This window comes from Rhinoderma darwinii, chromosome 4 (assembly GCF_050947455.1).
Source record: "Rhinoderma darwinii isolate aRhiDar2 chromosome 4, aRhiDar2.hap1, whole genome shotgun sequence".
In the NCBI taxonomy this organism is placed as follows: domain Eukaryota; kingdom Metazoa; phylum Chordata; class Amphibia; order Anura; family Rhinodermatidae; genus Rhinoderma; species Rhinoderma darwinii.
In genome coordinates, this window is record NC_134690.1 from 163,098,169 (window position 1) to 163,121,871 (window position 23,703).

The 23,703-nt window shown below is 40.2% G+C and overlaps 1 long non-coding RNA gene across 1 annotated transcript in view; it reads right to left on the reverse strand.

Moving 5' to 3' along the window:
- The window catches only part of LOC142760911 (uncharacterized), a 47,600-nt gene extending 24,898 nt beyond the window's left edge, over positions 1–22,702 (reverse strand). The window contains exons 1-3 of the long non-coding RNA XR_012883452.1: positions 22,612–22,702; positions 21,560–21,869; positions 15,143–15,262 (exon numbers count right to left, since the gene is read on the reverse strand). This is a non-coding gene — a long non-coding RNA (uncharacterized LOC142760911). The remainder of the gene's footprint in view (positions 1–15,142; positions 15,263–21,559; positions 21,870–22,611) is intronic.
- Between the last annotated feature and the right edge of the window lie 1,001 nt (positions 22,703–23,703).

Consider the following 23,703-nt stretch of genomic DNA (forward strand, 5'->3'; position numbering starts at 1 on the left):
ATCATTTCTATGTTGCGATCAAAATGACCGGGAAGGCATTGTAACTTCTATCTGGGGTGCATGGATTGGACATGCAGTTTCTACATTTTCTCTGGGGAGCCCAGTGGTCACTTACTTATGTTACCACAATTCTGAGATGCTGTAAATTGACAGAACCTCAGACTAAAGTTCTTTAAAAGTTGTGGTAAAAGCACACATTGTTAGATGTTAAGGGGTTAATACACACATTCTTGCCAGATGGTCAGGCACTGCTCAGGTAATGTTTTGGAGTGTAATGATGAACTGCTCATCATGATATTGCAAAGAGCTACTAACAAGCCTAAAATGATTATGTAAGCTGGAATATATATCATTTTTGTATCTGTGATATTTAAATGCTGTTCTGCGTTTCGTAGTTAGCCATAGGGGCAAAAACAAATTATTTCCCTTCCTAAGTGCAGAATGAACCCCTTGTTTTGGTTATTTGTGAAGACATTAAACAACTCCTTTTTTTTAGGGGAACCGGTCACGTTGAAAATGCAGTCCAATCTGCAGGCAGCATGTTATAGAGCAGGAGGAGCTGAGCAGATTGATGTATATTTTTGTAGAAAACTATTCAGTATAACTTCTAATTTTTTCATTTAAACCTTTGCTCATTCTGAAATTAGGAGTCCAGTGGGCGGTCCTAATCACTGATTGACAGCTATATTTGTATTCACATACAGGGAAGGCTGTCAATCATTGATTAGTACCGCCCACTGAACTCCAATGCCCAGAATTAACAGAGGTTTAAATAAATAAATTACAAGTTCTACTGAATCTTTTCCCACAAAATCTACATTAGTCTGCTCAGCTTCTCATGCAGGTTCACTTTAAAGAGGCAAAGCTGTAATTCTTTTAGTGGCATGCTTTCTGGTCCTTCTGGTTATTTTGCCTATGTTATAATAACAAATAGAATTACACTAGATAATGCTGTAATTATTGAACAATATATAATGGTGAATATATTTTGAAAGTTGGGGAATTAAGAAACCATTAAAAGTAAGAAATGAGTGCTTTGTTATAAGCCACATTTTGGTGTTGCAATGTCAATCCAGGGTAAGGATAACGGTATAAATATTTTTAAAGGGGCTGTAGAATATTGAAAAACATGAATCTTTTCCAGAAACTTTGTCACTCTTGTGTATGTGATGGGTCTAGTATTGCAGCTCAGAACTAATTAATTGAAAGTAGCTGAGCTGCAATATCAGACCCAGCACATGGACAAGTGTGCCGCAGTTTCTGGAGGAAAGCCTCAAGGTTTTCTAATCTCATACAAGCAGTGGCGGATTAAGTAGACCATAGGCCATGGGTTGTTACCCAAACTTGGGCCCCCCTTCCGCACCGCCGCCCTGCCGCGCCGTAACTATTTTTAACACTACCTTTTTGGGCAAGCATTAACAAATGGATGTTACGATTCCCCTTGTCACAGGGCTGTGTCCCTACATACTGACAGTATCCCACATCCTCTTGACAAGGGGAATTGTCTATCAGTCCTGGGCTGCAGAAAGACTTTTTGTGAAATACAAGGATTTCCTATAATAAACATGTCAGGAGAGGTGACAGATTTTCTATAAATCTAGTGACTCACAGGTGACGACGTCTCAGATTCTAGTAGATTTATTTTCCTCTTTTCTTCTCCATCCGGTTCAGAGCTCATGACGACTTCTCCCGGCCATGACCCATTTCTGCAGAATTTGCCACTCAGATGTCATCGGCTCCTCACTTTTCCAACATTTCCACACCTATAAACGAAAATAAAATTATCATGGCGCCACATACTGTGCCCCTAAATATAATATCACTAAACACTGCGCGCCTGAATATAATAATACCATACACTGTAAAACACCACAGACACACAGCCCTCTGTACATAGTGCCACACACAGCCCCCTGTATATATCACACATCCCCCCTATAGCTAGCACCACACACATCCCCCCGTAGAGAGCGGTACACACAGCCCCCTGTAGATAGCGCCATACAGCCCTCCTCCTCTTGTAAATAGCGCCACAGAGCCCTCCCTTTAAAGAGCGCCATACATATACCACTGTGGACAGCGCCACACAGCCCTCCCCTTGTATATAATGCTACACAGCCTTTCCCCTTTGTACATATTGTCACACAGTGCTCCCCCTTTTATATAGTGTCACTCAGCACTCCCCCCTTTGCATATAGTGCCATTTAGCGCTCCCCCTTGTATATGGTGCACACAGCGCTCCCCCTTTGTATATAGTGCCACGCAGCGCTTCCCCCCTTGTATATAGGGCCAAACAGCACTTCCCCCTTGTATATAGGGCCACATATAGCTCCCCCCTTGTATATAGTGTCACAGAGCACTCCCCCTCTTTGTATCCAGGCCCACAGAGCACTGCCCTCCCCCTTGTATATAGGGCCACCCAGAGCTCCCCCTTGTATATAGTGTAACTGAATAATCCCCCCTCCTTGAATATATACACAGCGATAGTCCCCACCTAAAAATATATATACAGTTTACTTACCTTACCCTGTGGCGGCTGCTCCAGTTGGACGCGTGTGAATCCTCCGGACTAGAGGCATGCGCATACCGGCGTGATGCAGTATCTCATCATGCCGCCCTGCACAGAGAGTCTTCCCAGCGCCTTATAGGCTGCAAGTCGAACGTTACCTGCAGCCTATAGTATTCATTTGTATCAAAGTCCTGAGAACTCAGATACAAATGAATGTGGCTGCCGCTAGCACCGGGGCCCCCTCCGGTGCTAGCGATGCCATCGGGCATGAGGGGGCCCGTGCAATCATGTGCGGTTCGGCCGGCCATGGGCCCCCCGGGAGCCTTGGGCCCCGGGTGGCCGCTCAAACCACCCTAATGAGAATCCGCCACTGCATACAACCCCTTTAAACATATATGAAATTTCTAAACACTACTTGGATATATTAGGACCAACTTGGCAATGCCTCTTTTGTAAATCTGCAATTTTCCACAGCAATGTTTTGAAGCTTTACCATTGCTTATAAGATTTATCCTATCTAGATCACTGCTGTCTGGTTACTGGACTGTGCTCTGTATTCAGCCAGCAGGAGCGATTTTGCAGGCTGTGATTTTGTTAGAGACTGCTCGCATGTTTTCTAGTTGAAACACAGTATTTAATTACCATAAAGCCACTGGGGTTATTTTATATGAAGTGCATATAAGAGGCTATGGATGGATGACTTACAGGGAAATAATGTTTATAGAAATACAAACAGTATTTGTACATAAAACAGAGAGAAAAATGCCAAGAGGGAACATAAAACCAGACAAAACAATGGGAGATTTTACAAAAAATGTAAACAGAAATTTGTATACATAATCCCGTAATTTTTTATATTCAAAATATGTTAAGATGTTATCAAAGGATATTATCACCTGAGATACTGATGGCATATCAGTAGGATATGTCATCAATGTATAATCCATTTCGAGTTGACCATTGGGCCCCTCCAGTCCCTAGAATGAAGGAGCCACAGTATACTAGATAAAGTGAGGAAGCCTCTTTTTGCTTTTCCCCCCGAAACAGTGTTGCTCCTTGTTTAGGTACTGCAACACAGCCCACTTCACAGCATCTTTGTTCTTTGGATCGATGGGGTCTCAGTGGTTCAACCCCCATCAAACATTGATGACCATTTTTTTCTCTTTTGTGAAAATCACTTCAGTATTACTAAAACATTTGAATTCCTAGGTGTCCGAATATAAATTATTCTGGATTATCAAGCAACAAGGAAAAGTCTGCAGATATATTGTATATAGAACCTCAATAAGACAACATAGCAAAATCTGCTTCTATTACAATGGGATTATTTTATATCTGTGTGTTAGAAACAAGTGCCATATTATCAGTGTCACAATCTGTGGGTATGTGAACCCACTGGGCCACACCGCTGTAGCGAGGTAGCAGCTGGCTAAACAACAGTGTACCAGGTCAATATAAAGTCTGAGCACAAGGGTACTTTAATAGTCCAGACAGTAGCATCGGCTTATGCACAGATGGGACCTTGGCGGCAGATGATGCAAAATGTGGCAGATGACACCAGACATGATGTAAGTCAGCAGGCGTAGTAAACGGCACAACACAACCTCAACTAGAGGCACAGGAACAAATACAGCACGGAATACAGGATACAGGTAGCCGGGCATGGGAACACAAGGAACAGGATACGACTAAGGGACCATTTGCAAGACTAACAGAGGAATACAAACAACGCTCAGGCAAGGAGTGAAAGGGCAGGGCCCCTTTAGTAGCCCAGGGTGATTAATGCAAATTAAAACACATTTTCATGTGCGTGCGCTGGCCCTTTAAGGTTGGACACGAACGTGCACGCGCACCCTACGGGACAATGCAGAGCGGAGCGCAGGTGAGTGCTGGTATCTCCTGGAGAGGAGATGCGGCCCAGCACTCACGAATCCTTGGCTGCGGCCATCGAGGGGTGAGTCAGAACGACGGTCTGCGGCCGTGGACGTTACAGTATCCCTCCTCTTTCTTAACGAGGGTAGGGGCATTGAGGTTCTCTTCTGGCTCTGAGGACCTCTCCTCTGGACAAAACCCCTTCCAATCCACCAAATAAAAAGGCCTTCCTCCTACCCTCTTGAAGTCCAGCATCTCCTTTACTTCGAACATATTGGAAGTACCGCTGGGAGCAACTGCAGGGCTAGGAGTTTTAGTGTAGCGGTTCAGGACCACAGGCTTCAGGAGGGACACATGAAAGGAGTTGGGGATTTTGAGGGTAGGAGGCAGCCGAAGCTTATAGGAGACAGGGTTAATCTGTTGCAGGATCTCAAAAGGTCAGAGGAACCTGGGATCCTTGAGGACAGCCAAACTTTTGTACCCGGAAGATACTGAGGTGGATCTTTTCTTCTAGTATCCGCTTTTCGCTGCATGCGATCGACTGCCAGCAGTATAGAGGACCAGGTCTGTTGAAAGATTTGTAAAAAGTCCCCAAATGCAGAGTCAGCTGCGGGTACCTGAGATGTAGCTGAAACAGGAACAGGGATTCTTGGATGTTGACTGTACACAATGTAGAATGGTGTGGAAGTGGTGGACTCACTTGTGTGATTGTTGTATGAGAACTCAGCCCATGGAAGAAGCTGTACCCACTCATCATGCTGCATGGAAATGAAGTGCCGAAGATAATTCTCCATGATCTGGTAAATCCTCTTGACTTGACCATTGGACTGGGGATGGTAGGCTGAGGAGAAATCCAGTTTCACATCCAGGAGTTTACAGAGGGCTCTCCAGAATTTTGAGGTGAACTGAAACCCCCGATTAGACACGATGTGAAAGGGCAACCCATGTGAATTAAAGATGTGCTGAATGAAGAGATTAGCCAGTCAAAGAGCAGATGGTAGACAGGTCAGCGGGATAAAATGGGCCATCTTCGAGAACAGTATTGCATCCTGCTGAGGGGGGAAGATCTGTGACAAAATCCATCGCAATGTGCTGCCAGGGAGCATTGGGTACAGGCAGTGGTTGGAGTAGACCGACAGGCTTGGAGTCAGCAACCTTGTTAGAAGCACACACAGTGCAGGAAGAGACAATATCTTTTGGCAGCATGGACCACCAGAAATGATGATCTATCAGTTCTTGAGTCTTACGAACACCCACGTATCCAGCCAGTTTGGAGCTGTATCCCCAGCGAGGAATTTTTCTCCTATCTGCCAACCGGACAAAAGTCCTAAACGAAGGAATGTCTCTAACTTGCAAAGGATTGGCAGTGACAATGCAGGGCGGGTCTATCATATATTGAGGGGTCTCCACAGTGTCCTCTGTTTCAAACGACCTGGACAGGGCATCGGCCCTCACATTTTTGCCAGTGGGACGGTAGTGGAGCACAAATTGGAAATGGATTGTAAAGGATCTGTCAGGCACAGCTTCAGGGTTAACGCCGATAGATAATCAGTCTGCACCTGCTTCTATGTCTGTGAGACTGACTCCATCTTCCACCACTCAGGGTGGCAGGCTTAGGAGTGGGAGAACCTATCACAGCCTGGCCAGACGGAGCTAGCTCCCGCCCTTTGTCTATTTATACCTGCCTTTCCTGTTCCTCCTTTTCTTGTGATTCTTCTCGTTTGGTTTCCTGGCCCTGCTGCAGCTTCTTGTACTATTGTCCTTGCTTCATATTGACCCCGGCTTGCTGACTACTCTCCTGCTCTGCGTTTGGCACCTCGTACTCTCCTGGTTTGACTCGGCTTGTTCACTTCTCTTGTTGCTCACGGTGTTGCCGTGGGCAACTGCCCCTTCTCCCCCTAGCTCTGTGTACCCTTGTCTGTTTGTCTGTCGTGCACTTATTGAGCGTAGGGACCGTCGCCCAGTTGTACCCCGTCGCCTAGGGCGGGTCGTTGCAAGTAGGCAGGGACTGAGTGGCGGGTAGATTAGGGCTCACTTGTCTGTCTCCGCACCCCCGTCATTACATGGGTGAAGAAAAGCGACCACCTAACTTGACGGGGGTTTAGTCGTTAAGCCGACTGGAGATAGATAAGGTTCTTGTGGTCGGTGTATATCAGGATGGGGTGAGCTGCGCCCTCTAGCAGATGTCTCTACTCCTCGAGAGCTAATTTGATGGCCAATAACTCCCGATCCCCAATAGAGTAATTGCGCTCTGTGGAGGAAAAAAGTCTCCAGTAATAGCCGCATGCTACTGCCTTTCCTTTGAGGCTTCTCTGGAAAAGAAGTGCACCTGCACCAACAGAAGAAGCGTCCTCCTCCAATGAGAACTGCCGAGACACGTCAGGATGATGGAGGATCGAGGCTGAAGGGAAGGCACTCTTGAGGCTATTTCATGCTGATTCTGCCTCTGGGGTCCACACCTTGGCATTCATACTTTTCTTGGTAAGGGTAGAGATGGGAGCCATCAGTGAAGAGAAGTTAAGGATAAGTTGCCGGTAGAAGTTAGTGAATCCCAAAAAACACTGTATGGACCGCAGGCCCTGAGGACGTGGCCGCTCCAGAACGGAATTTATTTTCTCAGGATCCATATTGAGACCCTGATCTGAGACGATGTAGCCCAGGAAGGGCAGAGAATTATTTTCAAAAATGCACTTCTCCAGCTTGGCATACAGAAGATTCTCCCTTAATCGCAGCAGGTCTTGACGGACATGCCTCCGATGTGTCATCGGATCTGGGGAGAAAATCAAAATGTCATTAAAATAGACCACAACACAGACATAGAGGAGATCTCGGAAGATATCATTCACAAATTCTTGGAAGACCGCGGGAGCATTACACAGGCTAAAGGGCATCACCAGGTATTCGTAGTGCCCATCCCGGGTGTTAAATGTCGTCTTCCACTCATCACCTTGATGGATTCAGATTAAGTTGTAGGCCCCACGCAAGTCTAGTTTAGAGAAGATCTTGGCTCCTCGTATGCGATCAAATAGTTCCGAGATCAGTGGCAAAAGGTATTAGTTAGTTTTTGACCGTAATCTGCTTGAGACCACGGTAGTCAATGCAGGGTCGAAGAGATCCGTCTTTTTTTTTTTTACAAAGAAGAACCCAGCACTGGCCGGGGAGGAGAATTTTCGTATAAACCTCCTCCCCAGATTCTCCTTGATATAGGCCGACATGGAGAGAGGAGGGGGGGGGGCTGTAATTTAACGGGCCCCCCCTCTCCACTTCAAACAGCACAATACAACACAATATATTACAAGCCAACACAATACATTACAATGCATTACAAGCCAACACAATACAACGCAACGCAATACATTACAATATAGACTCTGCAGCTCACCTGGAGTCCTCCGCACCGGCTCTTCCACTGCACAGGCTGGAAGACTTGTCATGTGACAACACGGTCACATGGTAGACTAAGTGTATAATGTGACCGTAACCAGGAAGTGCCGGCTTCACGGCATAGAAAATTTATTTAAGAAGCATGCTGTATCGCAACGGGGGCCCGTGGATCTGTGGGTATGTGAACCCACTAAGCCGCACCACCGTAGCGGGGTAGCAGCTGGCCAAACAACATTGTACCAAGTCAATATAAAGTCCGAGCACAAGGGTACCTGTAATAGTCCAGACAGTAGCAACGGCTTAGGCACAGATAAAACCTTGTCGGCAGGTAATGTAAAATGTGGCAGATGACACCAGACGTGGTGTAAGTCAGCAGGCGTAGTAGACGGCACAACACAACTCCAACTCTAGAGATGGCACAGGAACAAATACAGCACGGATATAGGATACAGGTAGAAGGGCACGGGAACACAGAACAGGATATGACTAACGGACCATTTGCAAGACTAACAGAGGAATACAAACAATGCTCAGGCAAGGAGTGAAAGGGCAGGGCCCCTTTAGTAGTCCAGGGTGATTAGGGCTATTAGAACATATTTTAAGCTGACCCTTTAAGGCCAGGCATGAGCGTGTGCGTGCACCCTATGGGACACTGCAGAGCGGAAGTGAGTGCCGGCGTCTCCTGGGGAGGAGATGCGGGCCAGCACTTACGGATCCATGGCCGCGGCCGTTGAGGGGTCAATCAGAACGACGGTCCGCGGCCGAGGATTTTACAATCAGAATATCTGGATCTTATAATGCATAGATATTTTGAGCATAATTATTACAGACTCTTAATTAAAATTACAAATGGTTCATGCAATACAAAACTATAATGCTGATTTTATTAAAAAGTTACTATTAGCATATTAAAATGAATCTATGCCAGCAAGAAACCATTTAGTGTGTGGTTGAAACAAGAGCCAGCAGTACATCATCAGTTTTGTACAAATGTAGCAAACTTTTTGTCAGAGTGAGCCCAAATTAGCGAGAATTTTTCTAGGAAATTCTCTCTGGTCCCAAGCTTTCAATAATTTTAAGACCACATGGCCATAGTAAAGTGAGGTAAATTGCTGTAAATCGACATTTGCTAAGATTTTACTACAATTTCACAGCAATTCACTGTGGTTCTATGTTCCCTTATACACAAAATATGAGCAGAAAATTATATGAAGCACTTGTCACCCAGATAACAGTAGCAGCCACATGACACTATAATAGTGACAGCAAGATTACACCCAAATACAATGTCTGCCACAGGATCCCCCTGACAGTGACAGATGCAGGGCTGCCATAGCAGTGATAATGAAAAAAATACCTTAAAGGGTATTGTCCATGTGTGGAAGTATGTAACCTGTAACCATGATCCAGTGGACAGCGCCAACTAAAAAGCTGCATGTGGATGTCAATCTCCCAATTAAATTTGCAAGTGACAGCGGGAGATGCAGTGTCAGACAGGTTGGTTTCTTAGCTTCAGGAGTTATCTAGCTGCTTTGCAAATTTGCTTTTTTTTGCAGGAATTGTGCCTTATTCCTCATGTGTTCCCCTCCCACACGCCATGGGTTCACCACACATGGTAGAAAATATGCCACATTTACTTTCCTTAAACTCTCTTAAAATGTAAAAGTATATGGTACATATTGCTAAATATAGGTTATTGTTCCACTACACTAGCAAACAATAAAATACTGTTGAGGTACAGCTTTAGCCCACTTCATCTTGACTGTGATAACTTGCTGCAGCATGATATCACACAAAAAAAGCCATTGAAAAGTCATTGAAAAAATCAAGTTGAAGTTTCTTGCCACTGTGTATTTAATGAGTTAAAAGTCAAGATAAATATGGCTACACCTGTATGTTAACTTGTGCAATTAGAATGACAGGTGTCAATAAGTCAAGATGTATCTAATATTCTTAAAGGGGGTTACTTCATGGAGACAACCTTTTTTTTCGATAGAAGCCAGCCTGGTGATCAGTTTCTCTAACCCAGCGACATGCTGGGGAAGCTGCTTCTGACTACAAATTTTCCCTGTATTGTGGATGAACTGGATCTTATAGAGCAGCACTCATTTCTGGCTCTATGATGTCCGTATGCGCTAATAAGGTTTAATTGATGATGTAGCTCTTCAAAAATAATTACTCAATGGGTATAAATTCTAGACTCAAATTTTTACAACACTTTAGAAAGTTGTGGAAAAGAGTTGAATAAAAATTATTGTCAATAATTTAACCCAGGTCATCCTTAACTGCGCTAAGTGGGTATGGCAGATGACTTTCATCATTCTAATATACATGGGGTTTCAACCCTTTCATGACCAGCAGTTTTTGATGTATTTTGAAGTAATACATTCTTAATGTGAATACTTGTTTGCTATGTAAGACATTCTCTATGGCACCCAAAAGAAATATCTATATATTTTATTTGTTTTATATAGGGTAGCATGGACAGAAAATGGAAAATAAATAGAATTTTCCTTGGTTGTGTCACTTTATATAGTAATGTATTTGGTTTAACCAATGACATTTACCAATTCTTGACTGTAAGGAAACCAAAAGGTATGCACTTTATCTGACATCGCCATTATAGCCCAGAACAAAGTGCTATCGAATTAAGAAATAAAATGCTTAAATTGGGCCCCGTTTTTGCCATTTTAGTGACAAGGGCTTAGTTATCTCAGTTCTGGGTAACATAAGTAGGATCATGTTGTCACGATGACAGCCAGTTTTATGTGATAGTGTGTTAATCAGTATGAAACTCAAGACTTTGAGTTTGTCTCAAGCTGCTCGGCTGAATTCTCCAGAGCACGTGCCTCTTTTTCCTTGTGCCTATCCACTCTGGTATATGGATGTTTGTTTTTTTAAGACAATGAACTCGGTCTATGAAATCCATACATACAAATAGCGCATAGGGACAAGGGTTCTTCTTGAGACAAGTCCTACCACTACCACTACCATGTTGACAGTCGCATCTCATGCCAGAAGTTTAAAACTATCAGTGGGAAACACAACTGAGATAGTTTCCAGTACAGTTGCTTAAGCCCTATGTTCTCGTGTACCACGTGTACCACAGGGGGTACACACCGTGTCTCTAGGTTTTTTTTGTACTGTAATTTTAATAGGTGCAGCAAAGTGTATGAACATAACCCTGGGGGTACATTGATGTAATTTATTTGCATATGAGGTACATGGTTTAGAAACATTGAGAAACACTGGTCTAGGCAATATTTAGGTGTACAATTGTCCTATCTAGTGCCCTATTTCAGCAGTAGGGCAGCAAATGGAATGTCTTCTATCCCAGGGGAGATAGTAGCCATTTACAATTCATTGCTGAAGCCAATGGGTGATTGATGGATAGGAAAACTAAGTAATTAGCTCCTGGTATTGCTCAGAAATCCCATTCCAGCTCTGTTTGGTCATTTAGTACTGAATTATACTCAAGTATTCCTAAACGTGGCTTGGGGTCTGTTCACATTTGCATTGGAGACTCTGTTAGGAGCCTTCATCACAGATCCGGCTCAAAATAACGGAAACAATAGCTGCGCCATTGTTTCCTATAAAACAATGAAAACATGTTCCCAGTCAATGGGTTTCCGTCGGGCGCTGATGGTGTCTGTCATGCAACTGTGCTTCCGTTCTGCCCCAATGACTGAGCAGAGCGACGGAAACACCAATGCAGACGTTAACGGGCCCTTAGTGATTTGTTGGAAAGAGAAGAGTTCCCAAAACCCTAGACACATCTGGAAAGTGACTGGTACAGTAAAGTCTTATGTATTTAGATAAAAAAATAAAGTTAAAAAATGATCAAACAATTTTTATTCACATTAACTTATTTTATGCATAGTCAAAAAGTGTCTGCAATTTCTATTTTACTTAGTAATGGAAACATAGCTACCGCATAATTCCTGCTCAATATATCCCATTAACTGCCGGTTTCAGTATATATACAATACTATAAATGAATGCCTAAAAATGATGACCTATATGTTATATCCCAACTACTCCTATTTCTTTCTGCGATTATTCAGTTGCAACAAGGATTTAAGTACCACTGTAATTATACTTATGTTTCCTACTTGGCAGATGTATAAAATCCCATTAACAGAATTTATTCCTTTGTTGCAGCACATAAACCACTGGAAGAGCAACATTCTGCAATATTTACAATGATTTACTGTCTATTATACTTGTATTACATTTAGACTGGGATTAAACCATTATTAAATGCCACTTGACAAACGCAGGAACATATTTCACCTATTGACTCCCCTGTGACCCTAGTTTTTCTGCTGCGTAAATAGCCGTACAATCTATTTCATTAAAAGCCCATATGTTAGGAATATTATAACTTACATTTCTGCTAGAATGCAGTTGTGTATTGTTCTTTGTCTTACAAATATTCAAAGTTATTTTTCTCAGGCTCTAGATGTCTAATTTTATGAATAAGACAGTTCACAATATGTCATTTAATCTATGTATATTTGTATTACTGTAGTAAAAATGTTGGCTAAGAGGTACAAAGCGTTATCTTCCTCTTAGAGCCATGTCAGTCTTTTAGCTGGGTCACCAAGGAACAGAGTCCACCAGCTTTACATCCCCCTGAGAGACTCACTACAGAAACTTGAAATATAATGAGTATCCAAATCATTATCTTCTGGCATAAAGTGGGTTTAGCTTTTATCCAAATAGCTTGTTTTTTTTAAGGCAATTAATTCTCAGCAGTCTAGGGCACTGGCTATAATTGCTAAGAGCAGAATATTATCTTCTCATTCAAAGAGAGCAGGGATAATGTATATAAAGGGCAGGTAGAGATAGTGTTAAACCAGTTAAACACTGTTATTTTTTTTTATTTTGTTAGTAAAGATCATGGACAAATTCTTGGAATTCAAAAATGTAAAGGTAACTGACACAAAAAGGAGATATCTAATATAAAATGGAGATTGTGTATAGCTGGGTGTAGGAGGCGTGATGAGTCCCTGCTGCCGATGCATTGCATGCTGGGACAGAAGCGGTGCATGCCGGGAACTGTATGACCGGAAGAGCAAGAAAACGGACACACAGAGGTAAACAAACCTCTCAATATAAACAAAAGATAATAATGGTAAATTAAAAAATAAAAATGTAGATAACTATATTCAGGGGGCATTAATAGATAAATTGAGAAGCGTTGCAGTGATTAAAAAAAAAAAGTATTGGAAAACCCCTTTAAGGACAGCACAGGAATAGGGTGATGTAAGTTTCTTATAAAGAGGCTACTGAATGAGTCCTAAAAACAGTGAAACAGATATTGATAGAAAAGTGACAGGGGCCATTCAAGTATTAAAATATTGATAGAGGAATATTCAGAAAACAACAAATAGGTAAATAAACAATAAATTGCTGTGCAATTAAAAATACAGAGAGATTAAGAACCAGTAGTTTTTCAGTTTTAAAACGGTCACTAGTATATATAAATCCTAAGGGGATCTTATGAAAAATTTATAAATTATTGATTGATTAGTTTCTATTGCCACATCCTCATAGATCTATTCACATTTGGAATAGAGATCTAGTTGGTCTACCTAATAAGTCATGGTTGCAATGCCTTAGGGACAATACTAAATTGTCACCTCGTCTGGTCTACTTGCAATCATAGCTGTTGATTGTACATTAACTCTATTTGTCTCCCAAACTTCTTGTTAAAATGAACTGTAGAATAGATAGCAGAGGTCTGAAATGTGTGATAGAGGAAGCAGATTGGATCCATCTTCTATGGAGATGTCCAAAATGATATTGTTCTGAGGTAGACATTATCAAGACTTAATATAATCTTCAATTGTAAACTATTTACTAAAAGTACATGATGTATTCTGGTTGTTTCAGATATTAGAATTTTACCACCAAAACACTCAACTGCTTTATGTGGCCAGAAAACGTATTGCCAGAAATTGGTTATCCATGGAGGTACCGACAATATCACTGTGGGATAACTTCATATTTTATATATTGCTGTTTTTTGGGCGGTTTCTTTATTCACACTGTAGCAGTGACAGGGTTGGGTGTGCAGGGTTCAGAGGAAATTTGGACTTATATATGTAAAACTTTGTCTGTGGATATCTGGTGTAAATTATCTGTACAAGAGTAATATTTTTTGCTATGAATTGTATAAGAAATGTGTTTTTTTTTAAATAAATAAATAAATAAAAAACAAATGCATTTTCAGATTTCTGTATGCTTCATTGAATGTTTTCAGAGTATTGATATTGGTATTGTGTACAGGAAAAAAATACCAAGGAAACGTCTATAGCTTCATTTCAAAAGAGAAGGGAGAAAATAAAAAAAACTCCTAAAAACATCTTTCTAGCCTTTAGTTGGCTTTGGACAAATTTCATGTTCAGGTATAGAAATAAATAACATATGTGACAGGTAGAGGAAAAACAGAAAACCAGACCATAAAGATAGAGAGATAACAAGTTCCTCAAATTGCCTAGCAACCAAGTTGGCATTGATGTTTATATGATTGGTACCATATCATATTACTGTATTATGTTTTATTACACTTAGCAGTGTTTTCTGATAATTAAGTGTGCTAATCATATTGTTACAGTAGCTTTCTATATATTAACCATTGATTAAGCGTAGCAATTTACAATGCTATGAACCCTAAAGACTGTCAGTTTCATAGATTAGTTTTGTAGATATACTAAATTATAGTAATAATACATTTAACAAAAATTTTTTTATATTTGACTTCATTTCTGTTGCCTTTTCTCCAAATATGGTCATCCTTGCAAAACATAAAAATGATAATATCTCTTTAAACAAAATTACCAAACTTTGGTTGCAGCTAAAACTCCTGATACATGGCCATTTTTAGTTTTTGGGTAGAAATCCTCTTCAATATTTAATTATATGTCCCACTAATGCTGCCTTTCTGTACCACAATTACCTTGTAAGTCAAGATGCAGCTTGGTAAAAGTAACCAATAGTACACAGGCCTTTAGGGTGCGAAAATCACGTGTGCTGTGCGTGATACGCGCAACAGTTGCTCAAGAAATGATTGGAAAAAGAAAACCACTTCCTTCATTTCATTTTGTAAATGCCAAAACCGTGTGACATACGCATGACATACGCGAAAATAACGCAGACACGCACCAAACACTGATGACACACGGAACTGCAAAACGGACACGTTCATGTGAATTAGGCCTAATGTTGTTACCTCTAAAGGGGAGTCAATCTGAGATTTTTCTCTGTGATCTCTGTAGAAACACATAAGCGACCAAGATAGATGCAGAACATTCCTCCCTACACCGTTTGTAATTATGATGACAGAAGCAATAGTGTAGTTAGAAAACTTACCAAGCGCTTTATTTATGTATTTTTAGCTTCTGTTCAGTCCTTCCATCAAGCCCCCGATTTGACGCTCCGATTCTTACAGGGTCTGCTGTGTTGACCGCAAGTCAGTTTCTTTATTCATTCCTATGAGACAGTAAGGCCGGTTTCCCACTTAGCATAAACGCTGCAGATTTTCCGCAATGGAATTATGTGCGAAAAATTCTGCAGCATTTACAGTAGCAGCAAAGTGGATGAGATTTTAAAAATCTCATGCCCACACTGAAAAAAACACTCAGAGAAAATGTTAATAAATTGACATGTGGTCCGGAATTTAAATCTGCAACATGTCAATTTAAGCTCCGTTTTCGTTGCATTTCTGTTGAATTCTAGAAAGCCAAGTGTTGCGACTTAATAAAATCATATTTACCCAGAACTGCTTCTTCCTCCGGTCTGGCCTCCTGTGATGACGTTTCATCCCATGTGACTGCTGCAGCCAATCACAGGCTGCAGTGGTCACATGGGCTGTAGCAATATCCAGGGAGGCCGGTCTGGACAGCCACGGAGGGACGCGTCATCATGAAAATGGCTTAGGTAAGTATAGGATTTTTTTTATTTCTACACTGCTTACCGCATCGAAAATTCTGTCTGAAAAAAACGCACCACATAGTTTTTCCGTTTTTCGGACGGAATGTGCTGCGGGTTCCAGGTCGGATACACTGCGCGGTTTTTAAACACCGTATCTGACCTGTGGGAACCTGGCCTAAATGTAATTCTCTTATAAATGAATAGAGAAACTAAACATTTCTGGGATTTATTCTTTAACCCCTTAATGACCAGCCTATTTTAGACCTTAATGACCAGGCCATTTTTTAAGTTTTTCCATCGTCTCCTTCAAAGAGCTATAACTTTTTTATTTTTTTCATCGACATAGCTGTATAAGGTCTTGTTTTTTTGCGGGACAAGTTGTAATTGTTAATAGCACCATTTTGGGGTACAAAGAATTTATTGATTAACTTTTATTAACTTTTTCTTGGGGGAATAGAAAAAAAACTGCAATTTCGCTACACTTTTTTGCATCCTAAATTTACGCCGTTTACCGTGTGGTAAAAATAACATAATAACTTTATTCAGCGGGTTGTTGCGATTGCAACAATACCAAATTTATATAGTTTTTGTATGTTTTACTACTTTTACACAGTGAAAACAATTATTTGTTTTTGTGTCTCCATATTTGAAGAGCCATAACATTTTTATTTTTTCACCGATGCAGTTGTATGAGGGCTTTTTTTGTGGGACGACTTGTAGCTTTAATCGGTACCATTTTGGAGTAAATGCGACTTTTTGATCACTTTTTATCACATTTTAGCTGAGAGCAGGGAGATTTACCGGCTCCCTGCTCTGTTTACTTATTCCGATGCAGCGCCGTAAAAAGGCCTATGCATCGGAATAAAGCCCGTTAGTGGCAGCCGTAAAAACACTATGGGGCGGTCCCTAACGGGTTAACTACTATAAAACTATTGTACAATTTTTATTCCATTATAGCAATTGAATTTATAGCTGTGGATTCTTAGGCTGCGTGCACATGCGGAACTTGGTGCAGAAAATGCACATCAAAACTGCAGGTAAACGCATATAATTCCACAGGAAAAATCAGCACTTAATGGTGCATTTTTTAACGCATTTTTAGGTGCTGTTTTTACATTTTGATGTGGAAATAGGTGCGGTTTTATGCAGCAGAATTTGGTGCATTTTTTTTATAAACTTGTCAGATAGAATTCGCAAGCGGAAATGCAAAATAAATTGACATGCTGCAGATTTTAAAATGTGCACCGATTATCAATATTTACGTGCGGAAAAATTCTGCACCGTGTAGATGGGAGTACTCGAAATCTCATTTACTTTGCGGCTACTGTGTTACGCTGCGGATTTGACGCAGGAAAATGTGTGGCAAATCCGAACTAAATATGCATCGTGTACATATGCTGCAGTACCAATACTTGGACAGATACCCAATGCATATAAAGTCCTCGTTTTCTGTCCTGTTTAAATTTGAATTAATAAATTAATTTCAAAAAGATTGCAAACACAACTGGTTATGCCAACATATAAAGAAAGGTGAAAATCCTCTGGAAGGTAACAATATGCTAAAAGTGTTTCTTGTTCTAGTTAACATTCATAGCTCACTGGAATTTTGTTACGTAGACAATGATATCCTCATATTGAAATCCTGACTAAGGGTATGTGCACACACAAAATCAAAGGCGTGTGAAAATACGGAGCTGTTATCAAGGGAAAACAGCTCCTGATTTACAGACGTTTTTTAAGCCACTCTCGGTTTTTCGCTGCGTTTTTTACGGCCGTTTTTGGAGCTGTTTTTCTATAGAGTCAATAAAAAATGGCTCCAAAAACGGCTCAAAAAGTGAGATGCACTTCTTTTTCAAAACAGCCACTTAAAAAACGCCCCGTCGGAACAGAAATTACCTATTTCCCATTGAAATCAAAGGGCAGATGTTTGTAGGCATTCAGCTTCCAATTTTTCAGCCATTTTTCAGGACGTTTACGGCCTGAAAAATGGCTGAAAACACTACTTGTGCACATACCCTAATAGATGAAATGTCACTCTTTTGAAACCATGCAGTTAAAATTGGCCGTGTTAAAATATTCTCTTATCGAATAAATAGTAATATCCATTGCTCATAAAGATGAAGATTACGTGAGTTTGATATTATCTTACAGGTAGATCATGATTTGTAAGTGCCCAATGTAAAACTCTATCTGATTGATATTGAATGGTGATGTTTGGTGGAAACAGACAGAAGTGACCCATACAGATCACATACTAAATAAACAATGGAAGCCAAGAACTAACTTATTGGAGACTCTGATAATATCATATAATGGATTTGTGAACAGATTTGGTGACAGAGGGGTTATGTTAATAATATTCTTTCAGATTCATTTTTGTTGGGGTCAATAAAGATTATTTGCATATATAAAAAAAAAACAATGTCCCAGCTAAGATGTTGGAACAAACACATCTTTTCACAAAAATTGTTCATTTAATTCTTCTAAGATGGAGAAATGATTGACTAGAAAATATTCTTGATCTTATGAAACTTTCATAAAAATGAAGTATAAAACTAAGTGTTTGTAACTAAGCCTCCCCAAGCAGAATATTTTTGGATCTGCTGTTGAACCTACTCTGCTGTTTCAATAGTACACGGTGGGTCTAGTGGAACTTTACCATTAGCCTAAGGCCTCTCGCATGAAATTCTGGCATTCTCTATCAGATTCTGTATTAAGAAGATGTTCTCTGTAATATGATGCCATACGGAGGAGCCATACTGGGACACAAAAAATGTCAACGGCAGTAAGTAGTATGGTGCAAATATGAAATTGTACAGCACATGTTACTCTGCCTTTCTGCATGGAGCCATAAAGGGTTGAACAATCCCTGTTTGTTAGAAGGGTTCCTTGGCAGTAAGCTGATCACAAAGTTTCCTCAGTAGAAACTCCAGAGGTCAGCTGTATTTGTAGGAAGCCTGGCAGTAAGCATTCAGTTTCTCTGCAGCGCCACTACAGGGGAAAATAAGGATTACACAGTTACCATTAAAATTGGTGAATTGTCTGTTAAATGCAAGACAGGATAGATCCTCCTCCAGAGCCAAAGATACTCTTTGTACCCGCTCTCTACTCTGGCCAAGAGATGAAGATCCCTGAACGGGGGACCCCCTCTATTGACTCAGAATTCCCTAATAGGGTAAAAGGGAAATTGTTTTATGCTGATCTAAGTTCAGTTCAGTAGAACTAGAAAGGTCTGTGTGTTCCATCCATAATACTGATGATAAAATGTACTCCTTTTGCAACATATTAGCTATGACAGAGATAAAAGGTATTTTGAGAGGATGAGAACAATTGTATTATTAGTTCTACAACATTAGCTCTGCTTTGGAACTACACTCCTTGTTACTTGTTAAAAAAATAGCTTTTCTGGAAGCAAAATTTATCGTACATATAGATATGGAGTAATCTAAATGTAGTGATTGTTATGCAAGACCGCAACACCAGACAATTGCTATCTCATGGGTGAAGCAAGCATCAATACTGTCAGAAAACAAAAGGCACAAGGAACTCACCTGTGGAGGAGCGGAACCGAACACTGAAGGCAGCAGAAGATGGAGATGATGCATAAATGGAGTGGATGGCTGATGAACAGCATGAATGCAGTTAACGGATGATTAGACAGTGGACAAAAACAGCACTCACCAACGCTATCTGAATACTATCCCACAGCAGGGTAAGACAATAGCTTACAAAATTATAACGTAAAACACCAAAAAATAAATAATGTGAAAAAAAGACAACAGCTTGTCAACAACCCAAACGCACAGGAAAGTCAAACAAACGTGTGGAACTACTGATCCTAGGATACACATAAAACCACTATACAAAAACTAGTTCTCTCAGAGGACCAACAGGTCCCACAGTACAAACAAATAGACAAGGACAAAGTCACCAACTAAAATCTGGAAAAAATTTAGCACATGCCAGAAACAGTATAACCAGCACCTGAGTAATCCAGGCCTGAAGTATATATAGGCCCAAGAAAAGTATTCCACCCTAATTAACCAGGCAAAACCGAATGATGACCAAATGTAGACTCAGACCAAAGGCATTGCCTAGCAACGCCCAAACACAGAGATAACACAAATCATTGAATAGCAGTGGTCCTGCTGCTAATCCTAACAGTGATTATTGTTCAACACTCCCCTGAAGCCCCATGACTATTGTAGCCCTTAGTAAGAGGTGCATTACGTGACTACACACTTTTGCAAGTCACTATTTATCAGCACATGGGCAGATGTGGAAATGTATATACTCAGCAACTGACAACTAAATTCTGATTGCACAATTTCTGAAATAAAACAAACTAGCCAATGTTTATTAATAATGTTCAGGCCTCTTAGCAAATCTGGTACATTTGGGATAGTCTGACTGCTTGAAATTTTCTTTACCCCTTCTATGAGCAGATGAACAATAGCACCTCTAATTTATGCTATTTATTATTATTATTATTATTATTATTATTATTATTATTGCAAATGATAAAAAGCAGATTATATTTGCAAAATGTATTCAGTAAGGTATTTAGGTAATAATACTATGGAAAAACACTGTAAATACCTAATACAAAACAGAACATGGGCGCGATCTTAACACCATTCATGTCTAATGTAAAACAAATATTTTATTCAGCCCCGGTTACTATAATCTGAAAGTCTAGGGGACCTGTCAGAAGACTATCCTGCCCTAGATGAAGTGGGTGATGTTGAAAGGCATAATATGGCCTCTATACAGTATTTTACTGCAGGATGCTTGACATTTCTTTCTGCCCTGTTGATGCTTTGATTTTTTGTATTAATTGAGGATAGGAGAAATAAGGTCACTCACCAGAGACTACTAACGATGCTCATTACTGCTTACACATTGCAAGGAGGTAGATACTGCGTCACTCACTCTGCAGGCAAAGTCATGGGGTCATTTGTGATAACTGCCCTGTGGAAGTACTTAGTCACACAGCAAGAGGGGTGATCGTGATCATGTCAACTCACGTATTCATTCATTTCATATTAGAACCTCCATCAGTCAGATTAGAAACATTATTCACTTTCTACTTGAAGGAATAAAAGATAAATCACTTAATGAGTATAAATACTTATGTGTATGTCGGGTCAGTCTGCTGCTGAGCTCTGTACAAGCTCCTCATATCATTTATGTATTCATTATACTTAATTGTTGTTTTTTTGTTCTTTGCACAATATTTTATTTCACGTTTCTGTTCTGCATAAAAACAAAATTAACTCAATACTAGCTCATAGTTACAAGGTGTATGTCTCCAATGAGTACGTCGTACTGCATCTGGTTGTGGATGTTTATTATAGGTTTGACGTATGGCTCCAATATGCATGAGAAGATGTGAAATATTATAGACTAATAAGGACATACAGACCAATTCTCTCGGGGCATGTAGAAGCCTTTGATATTTAATCCGCACGTTATTCGAATTTAACTCCTAATGCAAATGGGGAATATTAGGTCTGGGTGCCTTTCAAGGGATTTAATTTCAGCATCTTATCCTATAAAGGGAAATATTATTTTTGTGAATGGGACAGATACACGATTATATGTAAGGACAATGTTGTATGCCAAAAAGTGGCCTATAGAGTTCCTGTGTGTTCATAGCACAATTATTCCCACTGCTCCTGGTGAACTTCGTGTCTCCACACTTTACATAACAATCTTTACTGATATCACTACACACCCTGCAATAGAGCAGTTGATTGATAATTTTGTATGGTAACATGCTTTACTTCCCCACTGTCTATTTATTTACACAGTATTCTAATCTTAAGATGTGATATGGCTAGTATATATCATTACTTCATGGTCCGTGGGATTCCAACCTCGAAGACAACCTCCAATCCTCAGAACGGTGGGACTCTTTTGGTACTTTCTCTGCACAATGTAGGTACAAACTAAAAAAGGAAATAAAAGGAGACACGGCGCCACATAGTGCAAAGTAAAAGCAGGATGGGGCAGAGGAGCAATCTTGTTTAAGAAAATGCTCACCTGGCCCAAAGACACAAAGGTAGTGGTGGTAATGAAGCTGCTGCTGCCAAGTCCAAATCACAACAAATGGGGTTTGTTGTCCCGAGGATATTTGTAAAAAATAAAAATAGGACCATCGGCGCTGCACGAAGAGACAGAAAAATAGACGACTTAGATGACCATCATGGCAATATTTAATGGAAGGGCTACGCGTTTCGACACCGAACTGGTGTCTTCATCAGGCCAGTACAGACTGTGCAGAAACATCATACATTTATATACATACTGGGAAGGAGAAAAGAACCGCCAAAAACACAGCAGGTCAAAGGTCAGGGGTCAGATACAATATAAAATTAACACGATAAAAAAAAGGACAATAATGATAACTAAAAATATGTTGTGATAACACCACATCAGACACAAAGATTCACATTTTAATGAATGAAAACTAAAACAATAATGACATTAGCCAAAAAGCACAGTACGGCTCACCTTGCCGACTTTGCATGAGGTGAAACATTAATGAATCATTACCTCCGTGGTCCCAGTGATAACCACAGCGGTAAAATAGTTGATGTTTAACAAAATTGAGCATGGTTTGTTGATAAAAGATTTGTTTAAATCGCTAGATTTTAGTGTCGCTGGAGTGGCGTCCCCGGTTGCCTAGCAACCCAGACAGCACTGGAGCCGGAAGTACGTACTAAAAAGCGAGCTGAACCGCATACAGGTTTAAAGACAAATAACTAAATGGTGACGATGGATCACTTTTTCTTATTACAACAATTATTGGATACTTTAAGCATGGACGTAAATATATTAGCTATTTTTTCCTTACTACAACAACAACTTTTGGATATTTTTAGCATGGATCGTATTTTACTTACTTTTTTGAATGTGATATTTTCAGTGTAGTTTCTTGAACTGTGTCTTTCTGGGCCACTATTGTGGCGTCCTGGCCGCGATCAACTATTTTCCTGTTTCTGTTGGCAAAAATATTATGATCAACTTTATGTATGTTTTAAGTACGACACAAGTTTCATCAAGACCATGGTCTGCTTTTATGTAATTTTTATACAATTTTTATACTTCTCATGTAATTATAACATATTTTCGGAATTTAATTTAGGAACATATGTATTTTATATATATTATATATATATTTCTTATGCATTTTTTATGTATTTCGTATATACGTTTTATCATCAATAGCTTGTGCATATATATCATATCATGTTATGAAGTATAGTCAGCAATATATAAGGAATTTTTCCTTTATCTCCCCTGGGTCACATGCGGCACCACGCTGGGCTCCATTGGCTATGTCAGGATTCTCTGCGTCGGCCGGGTTGCTTGGCAACCAGGGACGCGTATGTGTATGTCTTTGTATTTTAATATGTTTTATTATAGCCCACTGTGAATTCCCTTACCTGTTGTAATGGATTTCCTATACACTTGATCGTCACCATTTAGTTATTTGTCTTTAAACCTGTATGCGGTTCAGCTCGCTTTTTAGTACGTACTTCCGGCTCCAGTGCTGTCTGGGTTGCTAGGCAACCGGGACGCCACTCCAGCGACACTAAAATCTAGCGATTTAAACAAATCTTTTACCAAAAAACCATGCTCAATTTTGTTAAACATCAACTATTTTACCGCTGTGGTTATCACTGGGACCACGGAGGTAATGATTCATTAATGTTTCACCTCATGCAAAGTCGGCAAGGTGAGCCGTACTGTGCTTTTTGGCTAATGTCATTATTGTTTTAGTTTTCATTCATTAAAATGTGAATCTTTGTGTCTGATGTGGTGTTATCACACCATATTTTTAGTTATCATTATTGTCCTTTTTTTTATCATGTGTTAATTTTATATTGTATCTGACCCCTGACCTTTGACCTGCTGTGTTTTTGGCGGTTCTTTTCTCCTTCCCAGTATGTATATAAATGTATGATGTTTCTGCACAGTCTGTACTGGCCTGA